The 8,276-nt window shown below is 41.5% G+C and overlaps 1 pseudogene; it reads right to left on the bottom strand.

Moving 5' to 3' along the window:
* Positions 1–714: 714 nt before the first annotated feature.
* Positions 715–8,276, bottom strand: part of LOC109952273 (cytochrome P450 2J5-like) — a 20,369-nt pseudogene continuing 12,807 nt past the window's right edge.

The raw sequence follows: 8,276 nt of genomic DNA, 5'->3' as shown, positions 1-8,276 counted from the left end.
AGGACACTCAAAGTGACTGCTGCTGGCCACACCGTTGATCCGTTGGCCGATGTGGTCAGTGTGCCAAGGATGGGGACACCACAACACAACAGGAAGCAGCCCTGCAGACCATTTCCCCTGCCAGCAGAGTTGAGGGCTCCCATGTAGCTCAGAGGGGGTTGACCCAGTGCTCACATGCTCCCCTGCAGCAGGACCAGGAGGGGGCACTGATGGACGTGGGTCCAGAATGCTTGCAGCAGAGGAAAGAGAGCTTTGATCCCATACTGGTGTGGGTGTACAGCCTTGGATGGAAGAAAGGCCTGTCCGCCAAGCCAGCAGGTCAGTGGAGCAGACCCTGTACTGTACTGAAAAGACTGGCAGATGTGGTGTATATGGTGAGAGTGAGTAAGCAGGTGGTGCTTCACAGGGACAGACTCCCACCATACCGGCCCTTGGAAAACTGGTTAAGTCCCACCTCACAAAACAACTTAGACAGAGATTTGAAATGAAAATTAGTCTACCACTTAATTTAATTTTTAAAAATTCCTTACCAAAGATGTTCTTTTAGTTGCACTAACACTGCACTATGTTCATTTAGGTGCCACCTTTGTCAGGTCTGCAGTTATTAAGATAAAGTGTAGAACTGATAGGAACTGCAGAGTCAGGTGATCATTTTTACTAAATATACACATTGTGATTTGATTCATTGTACATGAAATTGCATTAAGGCGGTTACAGTATTAGCACAACCTCTGTCTTGGAAGAATTTTGTCATGACCCATCAGGCAGTTCCTCTGCGCTGAATTGTCATGCGATAAGGTTTAGGGGTCTGGGTTGTCCCATAGACAAGAGTGAAGTCTGGCTCTCCTGCATCCTCAGGCCAGATGAATGTAAACTTCCTCAGCAGGGTCACCACAATGAGGAAGAGCTCCATACGAGCCAGACCCTCTCCAAGACACATCCGTTGACCTGTGATTTGAAATACCCATAACTCAAAGCATGACACATGACAAATACGTTCTATAACCCAGTGTATATTTCCTCAGTCAGATCTCCCAATAAATCTCTCTGTGTTTGTATGACTGTAATAATTATTTCGATCACCTGTAGAGAAAGGCATGAACGCCTCTGGTTTCACAAACTCTTGCTTCTCATTGAGGAAGTTTTCAGGGTCAAAGACATGGGGGGATTTCCACTGTCCCTCTTCAAACAACACTGAGGACAGGTTGGGGATGATAACAGTTCCCTGAAGAACAAACAACTATTAATGTGTAAACACATACAGTGACTATGACTCTCATCACTGTGGTTCTTTTTCCCCAAACTTCCGCATACACCCCCATTCTATCAGTGTGACACACATCTTACATCTTTCTATAACTACAGTGAAACATATGAAATATCCTCACTCTCCAGCTTTCCTGATACTGCGATGTTTGACCAACAGAATAACATGATAAATCTGGGTTATTTAGTCATTGCTGTATATGACTTGATGTTATTCTTTCACATTGTTCACATTAGATATATTGCATTATCACCCCTTGTTTTTCCATTTTTGGCTGATTCTCTGTGGCGACCCCACAGCAAATAATCAGTTCCCACCCCACTGATAATTCACATGTTTTACGTCGGATGCCCTCGCGGATGAAGTCTAATTTAGAGCCGCCAATCAACCTAACCTGTATGTCTTTGGACTGTGGGAGGAAACCAGAGAAAACTGCATAAAAAAGCCAGGGCTCAAACCCTTAACCTTCTTGCTTTGGAGCGACAGTGCCGCTCTTTGTATTATCACTCCAATAAAATGAACTACATCAGTTGCAGGTATTTTGCATACATAGATAACCACGTGAATTTAATAAAAATAATATGACTCTTAACAGTGATTCATAAAACATTGTAAAGATGTTTCCAGTGAAGAGTATAGTGTGAAGTGAGGTTTTACAGGCTGATAGCTGAGAAAGTAACTGAAAAAGAGATGCTGTATATTCATGGCAGGACATGGTTCTAAGTAGAGAGAACATTCAACCTCTGCACAGAAAGGTCGTGAACCTGCAACCTTCTCATTGTGAGGAACCAGCACTAACCACCGCACTGCCATACAGTATGTTAATTCATGTAATATTTTAGGCATATTTAGACATTACATCTACTGTAAGTGCTTAGAGGTACTGTATATTAATTCATGTAATATTTTTAAATCATAGAACAAACAGTATTTTCTCTTGATTCAGCTCCACACTACAGGATAATTAGCCTGATTTTGAGCCTGATTTGTCCTTTCTGATAATTGTGGGGGCGTTCCCAGACATGAGGCCACTTGGAAGTGATTCTCTGGCCAAATCATCTTGTAGTGTTGACCAAACTAATAATTATGTCTCTGACAGGATTGAAGGGCCCCAAATCTTGAATAGCAACAGCCAATGACCATGAACTGGCTGGGAAACATCACAACTGCTTGTAGCATTAGCTTGCACTAGCCTCCTTTTTTAAAAATTTTTATTTGAGTATGAACTGAGTATCCCACTCAGTTCCAGCTCATGCTGAGCACTACTGCTTGTCTACAAATATCCACCTCCATGTTTGTTTTGTTTCTGTGAGAACCCCGGTCCCTGGAATCAGTGTGTAACCCGGGTCTAGTACACTGTGAAATATGTGTACAGATACCCGAAACACCCATGCAACCCAGAACTACACAGAATTGACAAAACACACAAAATAACCTCACTTTGGTTGTTAGATTTTGAATGGGTTACAAGTGTCTCTGAAATTGTTCAGTAAAAACGGCAAATGTGTGTCCTACCTCTTGGCCGAATCATCTAGTGTGTGTGCTCTTAAAATCAAAATGTGAAAAAAATTAGTTAAAGCTATCGTTATGTCTGTGGTCTCTGACATTTTTAAACTCAGTTAAGATTGTGATAAGATTATTCTCTTACCCTGGGTATGGAGTATCCCATGAGATCCGTGTCTTTAGTGGTGCAGTGGAAAACACTGAGAGGAGCAATGTCAGCCACTCTCTGGATCTCATGAATGACAGCCTGCATAAGTGAGACAGCTGCTACATTGTAACATCTCACAGATATATATAAGGCTGTACTTTCCTTTCTTAAAATAAAAATCAGATACATACATTCTGATTATAAACAAAATCCACTAATCATTGTACCTGCATGTAGGGCATCTGGTGTCTGTCTTCAAAACTGGCCTGATCCTTACCATGCAGAACTTTGTCTATTTCCTGCTGTCAGGGAAATATGGAGGGAGAGAGAGAGAGAGAAAAACAGTATGACAGGAGAGAGTTTTACTATTAACAGAAAAATTAAAACCCTTCATCCATCAAGAAAAACAACCGTCTACAATAGACAAACTAATCAAAACATATTATCATTGACTGCATATTGCTATATATACATTAACTTAAGTTTTTTAAAAACTGTTCTTAGACATTCCTCCAACACTGTCAGGTAATTTATTTGACTTCAAACAAGCCTGATAGGAGAAGTTAAAGTTTTGGTTTTGGCAAAGGGATAATTTGTGCCTGCAGCCAATTTATTGGCTCATATGCTGCATGACAGCCTGAACTGTGTCAGCTGATTCAAACAGAAAAAGTGCATATTTCAAACTGTCATTTCAAAGGGTTAAAGATATTTTAATTTCCATGTGACAAACTTAAAATCAGACATTGTGTATGTGTTAAACTGGCTCCAATCTTCACACAGATCTTCAACAGATCACTGGAGAGGTGTGAAGTCCCCTCCTGCTTCAAGCACTCCACCTTCATTCTGTTGGCCCATCTGAAGGATATCACAGGCCCAGTGTTGGACCCCCTGCAGTTTGCCTACCAGGCAAACAGGCCAGTGGATGGTGCGGTCAACATGGCGCTGCATTATATCCTGCAACACCTCAACTTTCTGGGGACCTGTGAATGGGTCCTCTTTGTGGACTTCAGCTCAGCATTCAACACCATCATCTTGATCGTCCTACACTCCAGACTCACCCAGCTCTCTATGCCTGACACCACCTATCAGGGAATCTCCAGCTTTCTTACAGACAGGAAGCAGCAGGTGAGGCTGGGGAACACCACATAGAGCGCCCAGACTGTCAGCAAGGGTGCCCCCCCAGGGATATGTGCTCTCCCCACTGCTGTTTACCCTGTACATCAACGACTGCACTTCAGGGGTCCCGTGTGTTAGACTCCTGAAAATTGCAGATGACATAATTGTCACCTATCTCATCCATGACGGGGACAAGTCGGCATACAAACAGGAAGTTGAACAGCTGGTCTTGTGGTGCAGTCGCAACAACCTGGAGCTGAACATGATGAAAACATGACGGTGGACTTCACAACGAGCCCCCAACAAATAGTCAGCAGCACTGTATCAGCAGTAGAGTTCTTCAAGTCCTTGGGCTCCACTATCTCCCAGGACCTGAAGTGCATGTCCAACATCAGCACCATCCTCATGAAGGCACAGCAGAGGATATAGTTACTGCGCCAGCTCAGGAAGTTCAACCTGCCCCAGGAGCTGCTGACACAGTTCTACAGAGGAATCATCGAGTTTGTTCTCTGCTCTTCCATCGCTGTCTGGTTTGGTTCAACAACCAAACAGGACAGGAACAGACTCCAGCGGACAAATCAAATGGCAAAAAAGATAATTGGTGCCACCTTGCCCTCCATGGAGGACCTGTAGACCTCAGGGGTCAAAACCAGTGCTTGTACCACCTGTCACTAGCCAAATAAATATAAAACAGTTTTTTCTAGTAGCGCCCTCCCTCGGTGATAATGGTTAGATCAGGTTAGGGTTCAGGTCAGGAGAAATGCATCTCAACAGAGGAACAAATCTCAATACGGCACCAGTCATGCACATCAGTACATACAGGCCCACTTCAACCACTGTTTAAAACCATACATTTTCAAAGTCTAGAAAGATCCATCATATGGAAAACATGAATATAAGTAGAAAATTTCATGCTGACTCATCTTGTTGGGATATTTCAGTGTGGATCAACCACACCTCAGGAAGATGAGCACAAACCTCCACCCTGCTAGCAGATGAAAGCTAGACATACCCTGTATCTGTGGATAATTCATAAGATAGAGGAAGGCAGTGAGCAAGGAGTTGGCAGTCGTGTCAGTTCCACCAAAGTGAAGCTCCAAAACAAATGCACAAAGCTGGTCTTCAGAAAATGATGAGCCATCATCTCCTCTCTTTGCAGGCAGACAAGTGAGACAGAAAGTGAGATATTGATTATAATTTTTATCAACTGCCTCAACCAAAATTTCTGACGGGTGCACAGCATTCAAGTTTCATACCCGCTGCTCTGAATAGAGTTCAAACAGAAAGACACACAAACCTTATCTAGTTCATCCAGGTAGCAGTCTATGAAATGTCTCGGTTCACCAGGAACTCTGGTCTTTTTGTTCTCAGCCAAGAACCCTGAGTATTTTTTATGTGCCATCTAGGAATTAAGCAAAGGTTTTGGATGAAATCAACAGTTTTATCAAGTTTTAGAAACATGATGAACCTGAACCCATCCCTCTTATACAAGAGCAAGACACACAAACTGAAAGAGACAGAAATTGACCATAAATCAAGCAGTAACTATTGTTTATTTCATCTTTGTTTTCATCTGTCTGTGGCTATTGTCTCTCCTTATGAGATATTGTGCAGGTGAAAAACCAGGGGCTCCGTGACCCCTTAGGCCCCTGGGCCTGTTCATGGTGGGCCATTCACTAATCCATCTACGCTGATGTGTCCCAGTGAGCTTGACTTTCTAACTTGCCATGTCGTGCTGCCATCTGTGTGTACTCTTCAGTGCAAATCAGTACTATAGAATTTATCAGGCACTTATCTTTAAACTTTATCAACATACCCTGAACATCTTAAAGGCTTTTTGGAAGGGCAGTGGTAGGCTGCGCACCATGGGAATAGAGTCATAAATCTGTATTGGGAGAAAGATAATGATGATTATGATAATGAAAGAGTTTTAAAAATCTCTTCAATTTTTTGAGCATTTCAAGGAGACTGACTGATTTTCTAGAGCCCTGGTACTGCAGGTCTCAGTGCATATTTGATGGTATTGCATGTAGCTGGTATTACAAATGAATAAACTACAGTATACTGTAACAAAATATATTTCTAATTCAGTCATTCTTTTGTCTTTGTTTCTTATTTTGCAGCCAGGATTTGTTGTGTTCAATTTTTTTTCTGAGCAAACAATTAATTACCTATAATTAAACAGAAACGTTCACAAAAACAGTTGTAAACCATTTATTCTACACCAGAATTTGATATTTTCAAGTATCAACTGCTCTATATAGCGATTTTAATGTCCAGAATGTGACTCACCATAGCCCAGGGCCCATTGAGGATTCTGGAGGTCTCATAAAAGTAGTCAACAAAAAAGTTAATGATTTCACTGTCATAGTCAAACTGCCGAGCAAACAGAACTTGGCAGATGATATTGGAGGTTGCCTTGTGAAACAGTAGGTGAGGATTCATGGTCTTACCTGGAAAAAAAGAACAAAAGTTCTTTGTTTAAACAAAGTCACAAATGGTCCAAACTTTACATTATAAAACAAGGTACAAATGATATAACAAGAAAACATTGACTTCTGGCTTTAAAAAAAACAAAACATTTCTAGATCATGATTTCTGCTCCATGTTCATGTTTAGCCATTTATCAAAAACAATCCCTGAGTCTTCTTTGGACAGTGGACATACCAACATTCTGGTCCAGATGATTTATAATACGATGGATCTCTCCCAGAATCCTCTGCTCCATGGATTTTTTCCCCAGCCCGAAGTTTCTCAGGGTCATCAGACCAAAACGTCGATGCTCCTTCCAGCCAGGGCTATAATCTGCTAGAATCATTCCTGGAGCTAAATGTAAAACAGATTAATTTATAATGCATTCATTTTCAAAAACAGTTTTAAACATACTGAATGACATTTCAGTTATGTTTATTATGTTCATGCCCATAAACCTATTTCATCATTAGTATGTAAACTCATGTTGAGGGCTTATGTGTTTGTGTATAGAACAATGAAATGAATCCAGTTCCAGACCCAGGATTAAAGTCATTAACCATTTGATAAAATTAAATGCATATATATACTTTCTACAAGAAACCTATCTAACAAATCCAGAATCACAAAACCTTAAAGGTAAACAATTTATGATATTTCCATCAATATATAGCAGTAGGCAAAGAGGTATCTCAGTTTTAATTAATAAAAATATCCCATTAATTCATAATACATTTATCACTGACCCAGAAGGCAGATTTATAACTATTAAGGTATCCATTAACCAGACAACATATACACTTGTGAACATATATGGCCCCAATAAAAGATGATTCATCTTTTTTTCATAATTTTTTCTCATCTCTATGCAACTTCAACACTGTTATTAACCTGGAAATTGACCATTCAAGCACCTCTAGCAAGAAGTTGGCACTCCACTGAAATAATAAAACAATATCTGGAGCATTATGGACTTGGTGATAGCTGGAGAATGATTAACCCTACATCTAGAGAATATACCTACTTTTCCTCCCTTTTCCTCAGTCTTTCTCTCAAATAGACCTCTTTCTTATCAGTAATTCCCTTACCCAACATGTAACATGTAGTATCAGGTGATATCATGTGGGGTAGGAACCTTGGTGGAGATGTTAAGTGCTGTTGTGGAGGGGGAAAAATAATAAAGTGAACACCGGAGTAACAGCACTGAGCGCATGGTCGTCTGTATTATTGAACCCAGCTACGTCGATATATATAACAAACCCGAACATGGTGTCAGAAGTGGGATGCGGCGAGTGGCTAGAGGAAAAGTGAAAGTCGAGCCGTGGGAGTTTTTCCTTCTTCCCTTTTGCCTATTTCCCGAGCGGTGAGCGCACCAATGTTGGCGCCGAAATGAGTCAGTTTCAAGTTCTGCCGCCAGAAAAGTTCATGTTTAAGGCGGATGACTGGCCAAAATGGATAAAACGCTTTGAAAGATTCCGCATAGCCTCTGGTTTGGAAGTACAACCAGATGAAAACCAGGTAAACGCACTTATCTACTCGATGGGAGAGGAAGCAGAGGATATTCTAGTTTCACTGCATCTACGCCCAGAGGAAGCGGTTGACTACAACGCGGTGAAAACAAAGCTGGATGTTCACTTCGTGGCCCGCAGGAATGTAATTTTTGAACGAGCAAAGTTCAACCAAAGGCAGCAAGAGATCGGGGAGACGATCGATAACTTCCACACAGCACTACACTGCCTGGCGGAATACTGTGGCTATGGGGGCCCCAAC

The sequence above is a fragment of the Monopterus albus genome, unplaced genomic scaffold, assembly GCF_001952655.1.
Source record: "Monopterus albus unplaced genomic scaffold, M_albus_1.0 scaffold448.1, whole genome shotgun sequence".
Classification (NCBI taxonomy): Eukaryota; Metazoa; Chordata; class Actinopteri; order Synbranchiformes; family Synbranchidae; genus Monopterus; species Monopterus albus.
Note: the sequence above shows the minus strand (reverse complement) of the source record. Positions and strands in the feature narration are given on the sequence as shown.